At 44.9% G+C, this 13,546-nt stretch overlaps 1 pseudogene; it reads left to right on the top strand.

Annotated features, from left to right (window-relative positions):
• Positions 1-8,324: 8,324 nt before the first annotated feature.
• On the top strand, positions 8,325-8,988 carry LOC116754101 (annotated as a pseudogene).
• The last annotated feature ends 4,558 nt before the right edge of the window (positions 8,989-13,546 follow it).

The following is a 13,546-nucleotide window of genomic DNA, read 5'->3' as shown; positions in this document are numbered from 1 at the left end:
TCCACCATTCAGTCTTCCCGGTCACTTTTCCATTCTTCTGCCTTAGTCATTCTGCTATTGATTCCTTCTAGTGTATTTTTCATTTCAGTTATTGTGTTGTTCATCTCTGTTTGTTTGTTCTTTAATTCTTCTAGGTCTTTGTTAAACATTTCTTGCATCTTCTCTATCTTTGCCTCCATTGTTTTCCCGAGGTCCTGGATCATCTTCACTGTCATTATTCTGAATTCTTTTTCTGGAAGGTTGCCTATCTCCACTTCATTTAGTTGTTTTCCTGGGGTTTTATCTTGTTCCTTCATCTGGTACATAGCGCTCTGTCTTTTCATCTTGTCTTTCTGTGAATGTGGTTTTTGTTCCACAGGCTGCAGGATTGTAGTTCTTCTTGCTTCTGCTGTGTGCCCTCTGGTGGATGAGGCTATCTAAGAGGCTTGTGCAAATTTCCTGATGGGAGGGACTGGTGGTGGGTAGAGCTGGGTATTGCTGTGGTGGGCAGAGCTCAGTAAAAGTTTAATCCGCTTGTCTGCTGATGGGTGGGGCTGGGTTCCCTCCCCGTTGGTTGTTTGGCCTGAGGTGACCCAACACTGGAGCATACCCAGGCTCTTTGGTGGGGCTAAAATGGTGGACTCTGGGAGGGCTCACGCCAAGGAGTACTTCCTAGAACTTCTGCTGCCAGTGTCCTTGTCCTCACGGTGAGACACAGCCATCCCCCGCCTCTGCAGGAGACCCTCCAACACTAGCAGGTAGGTCTGGTTCAGTCTCCTATGGGGTCATGCTCCTTCCCCTGGGTCCCAATGCGCACACTACTTTGTGTGTGCCCTCCGAGAGTGGAGTCTCTGTTTCCCCCTTGCCACCAGGGAAGCCCAAGACTCCTCAGCATCTTAAGTCCTGATGACTACAGCCAAATAATCAATGTTTTATGCCAAATAAAACAGAGAAAAGCCAAATATGTCTATTTTCCCTTGTCAGAAATTAGTAGAGGGACTTCCCTGGTGGCACAGTGGTTAAGAATCTGCCTGCCAATGCAGGAGACACGGGTTCGAGCCCTGGTCCGGGAAGATCCCGCATGCCGTGGAACAACTAAGCCTGTGCGCCACAACTACTGAGCCTGTGTGCTGCAACTACTGAAGCCCGTGCACCTAGAACCCGTGCTCTACAACAAGAGAAGCCACTGCAATGAGAAGCCCATGCACCACAACGAAGAGTAGCCCCCGCTCACAGCAACTAGAGAAAGCCCACGCGCAGTAACGAAGACCCAACGCAGCCAAAAAGAAATAAATAAATTAAAATAAAAAGAATTAGTGGAAATTGCACACTAATGTGAATACAGGCTGTATTGGTTTTAGGGTAATTATAAGATACCTAACATGAAACCATTTTAAAAAATCAATTGCGGTATGAGTAATAGAACATTAATTAAAACGGAGGCTATCACCATATGATTTTCAGATTAACTTCCTGGTATTAATGTCCCAGGTTGATCTTTCTGCTTTGCAGTTTAAGTTAAATATTTATGAGGCACTAGGCTCCAACTCAGAGTGCGAGGGCAAAGTAAACTCATGGGGAGTGGACGCTTTCATTAAGTCCTGTCATGGGCCTGGGTCAGTCTGGCAGGCATATGGAGACTCAGCAATCATTAAGTGACTTGTTGGTGTTTGCTCTGCGTACGAAGTTCCCCAAGAATATTACACCTTTCATCATGGCTTCACTTACTTAACCTGAAATTTTGTGTCTGACACTTTATATTGGGTGTGCCAAGAAGTTCCTTCAGTTTTTATGTAAAAATAAGACACATTTTTCATTTTCACCAAGAACTTTATTGAACAACGTATTCATTATTTTGTTCCACTACCTTCTGCCATTTTTCAGGCAACTTCGTAAGTCCATCTTTCCAAAACTTTTTATCTTTTTGAGCAAAGAACTGTTCCAGGTGCCTTTTACAGTCTTCCAGGGAATTGAAATTTTTTCCATTATGAGAACTTTGTAAAGACCAAAACAAACAGAAATCTGAAGGTACAATGTCTGGTGAATAAGGCGGATGAATCAGAACTTCCCAGCCAAGCTGTAACAGTTTTTGCCTGGTGATGAAAGAAACATGTGGTCGTGCGTTGTCCTGATGGAAGACTATGCGTTCTCTGTTGACTAATTCTGGATGCTTTTCATCGAGTGCTGCTTTCAGCTGGTCTAACTGGGAGCAGTACTTGTTGGAATTAATAGTTTGGTTTTCCAGAAGGACCTCATAATAGAAGACTCCCTTCCAATTCCACCATATACACAACATCAACCTCTTTGGATGAAGACCGGCCTTTGGTGTGGTTGGTGGTGGTTCATTTCCATCACCCCACAATCTCTTCTGTTCCACATTACTGTACGGTGACCACTTTTCATCACCCATCACAATGTTTTAAAAATGAAACGTTTTCATTACGTTTCAGTAAAGAATCGCATGCAGAAATACGGTCAAGAAGGTTTTTTTTCATTTAACTTACATGGAACCCAAACATCAAAGCGATGAACATAACCAAGCTGGTGCAAATGATTTTCAACGCTTGATTTGGATATTTTGAGTATGTCGGCTGTCACCCACATGGTATAATGTTGATTGTTCTCAATTAATGTCTCGATTTGATCGCTAACAACTTCAACTGGTCTACCCAACCATGGAGCATCGTCCAGTGAGAAATCTCCAGCACGAAACTTCACAGACCACTTTTTTTTTTTTTTTTTTGCGGTACGCAGGCCTCTCACTGTTGTGGCCTCTCCCGTTGCGGAGCACAGGCTCCAACGCGCAGGCTCAGCGACCATGGCTCACGGGCCCAGCCGCTCCGCGGCACGTGGGATCTTCCCGGACCGGGGCACGAACCCGTGTCCCCTACATCGGCAGGCGGACTCCCAACCACTGCGCCACCAGGGAAGCCCACAAAATTGTTTTGAATGAAGTTAAAGACAACTAAGCACTACAAGAGCCATCTTATGGAAAAACACGAATGAACTTTTTGATCAACCCAAATAGCTTTTGATGGTTAATGGCCTGAAACCTTTTATGATTTAAATATTTTAATTTGACTGATTTGTTCCCATCTCTGCTGTTCTGTGTGTCAGTCACTTATGAGTTTAGGATCTGATATCCTGTAAGTTAGAAATTATTTCTGTTTATGGGTGGATCTGCTTTGGAAATGAAATTTGGGCTGAAGGTTAGAAGATGGCATCACAGCCAGGGAACAGGAATTTTGTGGGGGGGAGATCTGTTATAACCAGAGACCCAGGAGGTTTCCTGGGTCCTGCTTTCTCACTCACATCACATCCCATCTGTCACCAGGTCCTGTTGATTCTGCCTCCAAAATCTTCTTGCATCTGTTCTCTCCCCTCCTCATCCCGTCGTTCCTTTTGTCCATACTCTCAGCAACTCTAAGCTGAACCGGGCAAGAGCCTCGGCCCTGGCTTCCTTGCCTTCAGTCTGGTCCTCTTCATTTCATTTCTCAAACTACAGTCAAAGTGACCTTATCAAGCATGAACCTGATCATGAAGCACCCCTACTTGTCTCTGTCTCGCCTCTCCTCTCCATGTATTCTCCTTCTGCACCACTTATGCAAACGTCCACAGTCCCCTGAGCGCTGCCAGCATCCTCCACCCTTTGTGCTCTGTAAGCATACTTTTCTTCTGGCCACAGTGCTCTTTCCTCTTCTGTTCATCCGGAAAACTCCTGTTTATCCTCTAAGACGCAGCTCCAGTGTCTCCTCTCAGGTGAAGTCTTCTTCCATGTTCCCTTCACTTGTTTAAGCAGCCCTGGCCATTGTCCTTCTCACGTCGTCCTACATGTCAATTATTCATTGTCAGGTCTACTCCTTCACCAGACTGTGAGCGCCAAAGAACAGGGATAATCTTTATACTTCCCAAACTCAGACAAACAGTGGGTGTTAGAGAATTTTTCTAAAACTCTAAGGTACTAGAATTTATTAGATTGCTAATTGTAGTTTATATTGACATAAAATAATTTAGCTTAGAAATTAATACTTATTCGTTTGGAGGAAAGACTTTACTTCTTCGGCATTTTTATTGCCTCTAGAAAAATATTTTCTAGTTTGTGAAGGAAACAATTCATTTAATGACCTGTGTTTCTCCTCATCTGATAAGCTCGTCAACATGAACAAATCGGTTTTCTAGAACTGTGCTGTCCAGCATAAGCACGACATGTGGCCGTTGAGCTCTGGATGTGTGGCCAATCTGAATGGAGAAGTGCTGATTCAGATTCTGACTAACTAGTATGACAATGAGAATTTTTTTTTTTGTTTTGAATGAGTTAGTTGAATACATTCAGATGTGTTTCATTTGAAACATGGATCCCTATTCTCTGGATAACAGAATATGATTTGATGGGGGTTTTTTGTTTGTTTTTTAAAATATTTATTTATTTAATTTATTTAGGCCGCACAGGGTCTTAGTTGCAGCATGCGTGATCTTTAGTTGCGGCATGCAGACTCTTTAGTTGCAGCAGTCAGACTTCTTAGGCGCGGCATGCAACTCTTAGCTGTGGCATGCATGTAGGATCTAGTTCCCCAACCAGGGATCGAACCTGGGCCCCCTGTATTGGGAGCACAGAGTCTTACCCACTGGACCACCAGGGAAGTCCCTGATTTGGTGTTTTATGCACAAAAGTAAAAACACTTAAAAATGTCAATTGGGCTAAAAGTGAATGTTCACAATATAGTATATACAGTGAGAAATGGAAGGGAAACAGAATTTCCACAAGCTGTGAAACCACATTACTGTACCGGTGAGAAATCTTAAGGGTTACTTCAACCATAAGGTTAAGGTGAATGTTAACATAGCTGACATGGCTGTTGGTCTGAAGCGGTTAAACAGTAAAATTCCTGGACGGCTGCAGGTCTGGAAACTTTAGCACTTTAACACGTTAGAACTCAATCTGTGTTGTTCTTCTGGCAAAGGAGAGCATTGAAAAGCCCCTCCCCAGCTCCTCAAGTGCAGACAGAGCACAGAAGACCCAGGGTGCTGAGATTCAGGGAAGTCCGAGGGCTGCAGGGTCCCTCGCCTGGAAAGAGGACCATTCCCTAGTGACCAGTGTTGGGCAGTGGAAATCGTGCAGAGGGTACTGGAAAGGGGAAAAAGCCCTGACGATGCAGGTGATGATGACACAAGCAGAGGCGGAGGACAAGGCCTGGAACCCTGGAAAAGAGCCAACATGGAACAAGAATGATGACCGTCTCCAGTGAGGGGCCAGTCCAGGCAGAAGAGAAATAGCAACTAGATCCGAACAGGAGCTGGAAATATATGTATGTCTATGATTGCTGCCTACTCTATAGAACTGTGTTTAATTTAACCAGAAAGTAAACTGTATTAAGTCTCAGCTCACCTAACAGTTATCAGGAAGAACAGTACACTAATCACAAAGTTCTACTAAGTAAGAGACTGACAAATAGTCTAGGCACGGGTGACCTGACGCAGACGCTTATTAGTTTCTGGTCTCAGTTTTTTTTTTTTTTCTTTCAGAGATCATTGAAATTTAGTTAATCACATTGCATTTAGTCATACGACGCTTGTTTCCTCCACTTGCCTGTCACCTCATCAAAGGCAAATTTTCTGCCGAGTTCATGGTTCACTCCAGTACCTCCCACAGTTCCTAGCACAAAATAAATGGCCAATAAATTCTGGATGAAGGAATGGAAAAAAAGAAAAAGAGAAATGGATTAAGCATTCAGCTCAAGAAGGCAGAAGCCAATCAAAATAAAGAGAATAATAATGTAAGCAGAAATTAATAAAACAGAAGGCAAGCATACAATAGCATATGAAACCAAACGCTGGTTCATTGAAAAGACTAATAAAATAGAAACATCTTTTGCAAGTCTAATAAAAATGACAGGCACACACAAATAATACTCCAAGTGAAAAAGATCACAATTTTAATTGCAAAATAGTAAGAAAACGTTACAGATAACGTTTATGCCAAATAAATTTGAACACTTAGAGGAAAATATTTTTCTCAGAGACCACACATTACCAAACATAGCTCAAGAAGAAACAGGAATCTTGAATATCACAGTAACTATTAAAGAAACTAAACAGATAATAAAAAGAACCATTCCCAACCCTTCTTCCAAAGAGAGGAAAAGGCACCAAACCCAGGCATTTTCACAAGCAAGTTTTACCGATCCTTTAAGGTACAGAGAGCCACTATCTAATGAATTTTTTTTCCTTTAAAAACAAAACTTTTACCAGATATAATCTGCACAAATACGTACTAATCTTAAGGCTATTTCTTGATGAACTTTCACAAATGTGTGTGCGCGCAGTCACCGCCTGGATCAATAAACAGAACGTCCTCGTTGTTCCCCAAAGCTCCCTCCTGCCGCTTTTGTGTCACACCCCCCTTCCTGGAAGCAATCATGACTCCCATTCAGATGGCTGCGGGTTAATTTCACTTCACGCTCGTGAAATCACTGAGGATTGTACTGAACAGTTTCTTCTGATTTTCCCCTCAACATAAGGCTCTTCAGATTTGCCCAGGCTGTTGCACGTGTCAGTAGCTAACTCTTTTCTATTGCAGTGTAGTATTATACTGTTTCATTATGTGTTGATCCATTCTCTTACTGAGAACACTTGGGCTGTTTCCAGTTTGAGGCTATTAGGAATAAAGCTGGTATAAACCAGACTTTTTGTAGACGTCTGTATGAATTTCACCTGGGTATATCCTGAAGGGGAATCACTGGGTCATAGCATAGGTGTGTGTGTAACTTTATTAGAAAGTGCTATTTTCCTGTACTGGTCCGACCATTTTACACTCCAACAAGCAATGTGTGTGAGTTCTAGTTGCAGCTACTCGGCATCTTTGCTAACACCTGATATACTGTCAAGGAACGCAAGCAGCCTCTAGAAGCTGGAAGAGACAAGAAAATGGATGGATTCTCCCCCAGAATTTCCAGAAAGGAACGCAACCCTGCTGACACCTTGACTTTAACCTAGTGAGACCCTTTTCAGACTTCTGACCTGTTAGATAATAAAGTTTTGTGGTAATTTGTTACAGCAGCAACAGGAAAACTAATACGGCAAGTCAGAAAATGGGAGACTTGTGCAAGCATATTTAGTATCCAGATTATATAAAGAGCCGCTACAAGTCAATGAGATACTCTCCCCTCACTGGGCAGAAGATGCTGAGAAACAATTCACAAAGAGGAAAGCTGAATCACCAGTCAATGTGAAAAGATGTTCAATCTCCCTGGTGATTAGGAAAACACAAATTGAAACAGTGTTACATGGACTGACCTGTATCCGCCCCCTCCCATTCACATGTTGAAATGCTGATCTCCAATGTGATTGTATTCGGAGATGGGGCCTTTAGGGTAGTAATTAAGGTTAAATGAGGCCAGAGGGTTAGGACCCTAATCCCATAGGTGTCCCTGTAAGAGTAAGTTACCAGATCTCCCCCTCTCTCAGCCGACACACAGGAAAGGCCATGTGAGCACACAGGAAGAGAGCCCTCACCAGAACTCAACCAGGCTGGCACCTTGGTCTTGGACTCCTGGCCTCCAGAGTTGTGGGAAAATAAATTTCTGTCATTTAAGCCACCCAGTCTGCGGTATTTTGTCATGGCAGCCCAAGCAGACTAATATAAATGGTAAGATAACATTTCATGCCCTTCAGGAACAAAAGTCTGAGAGTCTGATAACTCCACGTGCTAGCAAGAGTGGAAAGGAAGGAAGATGAGGGAGGGAAAAGAGGAGGAAGGGGACTTATACATCAACAAGGATAACAAAACCATACACACACACAGAGCAACAGCACCGACCTGAAGTTTAAATCATGTAAAACAATACACTCCATATTGTTACCTACAAACCTAAGCAGCCAAAGTGCAGAGAGACCTTGGTTATCTCTGGGGAATGAGGGAAGGGCCTGGGATCTTGGAAAGATACACAAAGTGTCTCAAGTATATCTGCAATGTTTTTTTCTTAAAGAAATGAAATACAGCAAAATGTTAAGATCTGTCGGGCAGTGGGCACTGGGGTGCTTGTTATACTATCTTCTACACTGTGAACTCTTACACAATTAAAGAAACCACATTCACATTAAATTAGAAACGTTTCTCAAAACAGAAACAGATTCATAGATACCGAGAACAAACTGGTGGTTGCCAGAGCGGAGGGGGGTGCTGGGGGGATGAGTGAAATGGGTGGGGGAGATTAAGAGGTACAAATTTCCAGGTATAAAGTAAATAAATTACAGGGATGTAATGTACAGCATAAGGAATATGGCCAAGAATATTTTAATATCCTTGTATGGTGACAAATGGTAACTAGGTCTATCATGGTGATCATTTTGTAATGTACAGAAATACCAAAGCACTATGTTGTACACCTAAAATTAATATAATACTGTAAGTCAATTATACTTCAAAAAAAAACTTAGAAATGCTCTTTCCGCCATCTTTCTGCACCACCATAACAGTGGGCACGAATGCCCCGGCCGATGCTCTCGAGATCATCAACAATGCCGAAAATAGACGCCAAAGCCAGGTTCTTACTAGGCTGTCCTCCAAACTCACTGTCCACTTTCCAACTGTGATGATGAAGCACGGTTCCACTGGAGAATCTGATCACCTGTGATCCCATGATCACAGAGCTGGGAAAATTGTCGTGAAGCTCTCAGGCAGGCTAAACAAGTGTGGAGTGACCAGCCCAGATTTGACGTGCAACTCAAAGATCGAGGAAAACGGCAGAGTAACCTGCTCCCGTCCCGTCAGTTTGGTCCCCTTGGACTGACAACCTCAGCTAGCAACATGGTCCATGAAGCAAGATGAAAACACACAGGAGGGAAAATCCTGGGATTCTTTTTCTAGGGATGTAATACATTCATGCAAATAAAATGCCTCAATGGAAAAAAATCAGAAATGTTTATCAATGTTTCAATTGTCAAAAATGAAAATACTTTTTCCCTTTTTTTTTTTTTGGCCATGCCGCATGGCTTGTGGGATCTTAGTTCCCTGACCAGGGATCGAACCCGTGCCCTCGGCAGTGGAAGTGCGGAGTCCTAACCACTGGACCGCCAGGGAATTCCCATACTTTTTCTTTTTTATTGGAAAACATTTTGGCTAAAATTATCATTACCAGAAGAAATCAAAAATGAAAAATCTAAGCTTATTATTTTAATTAATTAATTAATTAATTTAGTTTTGGCTGCATTGGGTCTTTGTTGCTGCGTGGGCTTTCTCTAGTTGCAGTGACCGGGGGTTACTCTTCGTTGCAGTGCATGGGCTTCTCATTGCCGTGGCTTCTCTTGTTGCGTAGCATGGGCTCTAGGTGCGCGGGCTTCAGTAGTTGTAGCACGTGAGCTCAGTAGTTGCGGCTCGCGGGCTCTAGAGTGCAGGCTCAGTAGTTGTGGCGCACGGGTTTAGTTGCTCCGCGACATGTGGGATCTTCCCGGACCAGGGCTCAAACCCGTGTCCCCTGCATTGGCAGGCGGATTCTTAACCACTGCTCCACCAGGGAAGCCCTAAGCTTAATTTTATTTATTTATTTATTCATTTATTTTTGGCTGCTTTGGGTCTTCATTGCTGCGCACTGGCCTTCTATAGCTGCAGAGAGCTGGGGGCTACACTTCGTTGCTCTGCAGCATGTGGGATCCTCCCGGACCGGGGCCCGAACCCGTGTCCCCTGCATTGGCAGGCAGACTCTCAACCACCGCGCCACCAGGGAAGCCCCTAAGCTTAATTTTTTAAGTTATAAAGATAACCAATACAAGAATTAAAAACAGTGATATAATTATATTGATAAGGGAAAAGAAGATGGAGTTGGTTTAAGTGAGCTATCTCCTGAGGCTCAGGAAAGTCTGAATTTGATCAACACTGTACTTTAGAAATGCAACAGTGATCAGGAAGATAACTGAAATAGAACCCAAGAAGAGAATCAGTGTGGCCGCACCTGGGGCGGTGTCTTTGTTTGGGCCACTGTAACGGGATACCACAGACTGGGCGGCTTATAAGCAACAGAAATTTATTGATCAAGGCACTGGCAGCTTCGGTGTCTGGTGACGACCTGCTTGCTGGCTCACAGACGGTGTCTTCTGTGTCTTCACGTGGCACGAGGGGCAAGGGAGCTCCCTGGGGTCTTGTTTAAAAGGGACTCGTAGCATTCACGAGGGCTCCACCCTCATGACTTAATCACCTCCAAATACAATCACCCCAGGGATTATGCTTCAACCTATGCATTCTGCAGGGACACAAACATTCAGTCTATAGTAGAAGGAGTAGAATGGAGAAGGTTAGGGCTCTTTATCAAAAGTCCTTCTATTCTCTGATTTTCAAAAATTATTGGTTATTTGGAAATGTGTTTTTAAACACATAGAACAGAAGCGGTGGAGCTGATTTTGTCCTTGGCTCTATGAGAGGCATTCCTACAAGACTACACCGTGTTTAGCCCACGTGAATGTGGGAGCATTGTTTTTCAAAACAACACTCAGAAAAAGAGATGTAGGTTTACAGTGCAAAAGCTCAAGCACAGTGTCTCTGCCAGGAAGTGAGACTAGTTAGCACAGCAGTCAGGGAGCAGCAGAGGTAACACTGTCCTGTGTCCTTTGAACTAGGACTCTCTTTCAATTTGGTAGAGACAAAGATTTACGTTCTGAAAGAAACGCACGCGTGCCTGGCCTTTGGCTAACCTCATAACTAGTGCTGGCTGGCCCTGCTGTCTTTGCTAGTGATGAACATGTAAACATGGAGAGGGAACCTACCGGCTGCACTGCAGATACAATTAAACACTTAATCCTGGCTTAATAAGAAATTAACACAACACTAAATCGTCCATACTTCAATAAAATTTTTTAAAAATGAATAATAAAATAATACTGATTTAATAAAAACAATAAAAATGTTCATTCAAAACAAAATAAAAAGCACTTAGCATTTACAAGTATGGAGCCAACTGACATCCCAAAGTTGTCTCAAGTTTTGCTCCCTATTTCCAGACTGCTAGTCTAAAAAGATAGCTTATTTTGAAACTTCAATTTCTGGTTATCACCAGTACTGAGAGACTTCCTAAGATGTGCTCTTTTGTCCTTCAGCCAGCATTTTGGAATTTGCAGAGAAAAGACTGAGTGCCATTACAGCGCTGGGTGCCGGTGACACAGAAGGGGAGACCCAAAGCTGCCCCTGGGGATGCCCACTGCAGCAAGAGCTCCTCCCGGGCACAGCAGTGGCTCAAGGGACGGAGCTCAAGGGATGGAGTGACCAGGCCTCTTGCAGGAATGTAGACGTTCCCCAGAAAAGACTCTGGAGCTGGAACAGGAAGGAAGAAGAAGACTGCAGGCAGAAAAGAAAAGCCTGGAGGCGTGAAGTGGTGTGACACGCTCAGCTGCTGGGGACAAGGAGAGGAGAGCAGGCCAGTGGTCAGACAGGACCCTGTGGGCCATGATGAACTAAGGTGTTTGTTCTTGACCTGGAATGAAGCTCCAGGGCCAAATTTTAAACAGAGGACAAATCTGTGTTTCAGAAAGTGTTCTAGCAGCATTGGGGATGATAAAAGAGAAGCAGCTCTGGAAGTAGAGAGCAGCTAGGAAACCACTGCCCTCAGTTAACTTAGGAGGTGTCGAGAACCATCTAAGGGGGTACTGGGTGAAGACAGAGACAAAGAAATGAGAGACAACAGAAATAATGAAGCTTAAGGATAAACGGGATTCAAGGACCTCCTGCATGTGGGGATTCAGGAAGAGAAAAGCTATGCTTTTGGAAAGTCTAAGAATGAGACAAGGAATCAGGTTCAAGGTCAATTAAATGATCACAACTGCAATGTTAAAATGCCAGCTTTTCATCATGACTCTGGACATAATAAAATCTACAACCACAACTACTATGCTTATTTACTGAGCACTTTCTAAGCGCCAAGCGCTGTACCACGTTATTCCATGCAGTCCCCTTGTCAACACCATGAAGCAGGACTGTTGTAAGTCCAGCTTTACAGAACAGGAGAATGAGGCATAGGAACTAGCTGGGATAACGTCCATAAAGAATTGAGCACGATGCCTGGACAAAGCAAACCCTCATTAATGGTAGCTATTCTTAGCTATCCATCGTGAGGCTCTGCAGCCATACTTGAACATGCTTTATTCCCTCCGTATCAAGCCAATCCTAATCAAGACCTTTCCTCTTGAAAGGCACTTGGGATACAAATGGGAAGGGGGGAGTTTAAAAAGAAAACAAAACCCCCAAATCTGAAATAGTTGTGTTCCAGGTTAATTTTTCTCACAGAACGTTATACACTATTCTAAGCACAAGATGAACTTGTCGATGCTTCTCAACAGCGTCCAAGTCACCAGGAGCACCACTTGGCCGACATCTGCGCCCAGGAATCCTGAAGCCCTGGGAGATGGAGCATAAAACACTTCTTCCAGGTTGTCTTAAATATACATCCTTCGGTGGGCACTTACGCTGTTCCCAGCACAAACATGAAGCAGCTGCTCCCACCCGGACTCCCTAAGAGGGAAGCTGCGGAAGAACTATGGGTGGTCCCTGCCGCCCACTCTCCCATCTCTCGGGAGGCCGGAGAGGAGACACTCGGTATTCCACAGAGAACTCTACTCCTGGGGTCTCTGAGCAAAAGGGCTGCGCCAACTGCTGCTTCTACGTTGCTATCAGGGTGAATCGTAACTAACGTGCTCAATCTATCTCTAAGTCTGGCTAAAACCCACTCCACACACCGTAAAGTCTCAGACATCACCAAACCTCAAAACCATGAATCGAAAAAAAAAAAAAAAAAACAAACCATGAATCGATGTTAAAGTAACACTCTAAAAACACTAACGGAAGGGTCTCCCGGGTTAGTTTACAGGATTTTCTTCTTGGTCCTTTAAAGAGCACAAAGGCGTGGTTCTTGTTTGCTGGCTTCGCTCGCCGGTCCGGCTTCCTCCCTCGGGGACAGAATACGGCTCGCCTGGTGCTGAAGCCACACTGCGACCCGAGGTTCCGGAGGAAGAGCAGGACAGGGAACAAGCTCACACTAACAAGAGCAGAGCGCAGGCCACCTTCACCTGGGTCCGGAGGCGCCGAAAGGGGAGGGGGCGGCTTAAGCTTTACGTGCCCAAGCTGACCACTCGTCGACTGACCACTCCTGAGAGTGAGGCTGCGCGGATCCCGGGTCCGGATTCTGCAGAAAATCTGGGGCCCGCAGCAGGGCCGGGGTTCTGCTTGGCACCAGGGTTCCCCAGCAGGACTGGGGTTCCACGGGGATTAGGATTCCATCGGGGGTCAGGGCGCCGCTGTGCACCCACCTTGGCGCGCTTTCAGCAGCATCGAGTTGGACAAGAGGTTCTCGAGCTCCATGGACGACCGCCGCCGCCGCCGCCCCCGCCGCCGCCGCGACCAAGCTTTGTGGACTCGAGGAGGCGAGGGGGCGACCGGGGGTGGCGGCGGGGCAGCCTCCGCGCATCGCTCGCCCAACGCCGGGTCCGGTCCCGCACTGGGCCGCCGCTCCTCCTCGTCCTCCTGCTGCTGCTGCTGCTGTTGCTGCTTCTGCCGCTTCTGCCGCTGCCGCCGCCGCCACGGCCACCA

This window comes from Phocoena sinus, chromosome 5, assembly GCF_008692025.1.
Source record: "Phocoena sinus isolate mPhoSin1 chromosome 5, mPhoSin1.pri, whole genome shotgun sequence".
In the NCBI taxonomy this organism is placed as follows: Eukaryota; Metazoa; Chordata; class Mammalia; order Artiodactyla; family Phocoenidae; genus Phocoena; species Phocoena sinus.
The sequence above is the reverse complement of the archived record's forward strand: the minus strand, read 5'-3'. Positions and strand labels throughout refer to the sequence as shown.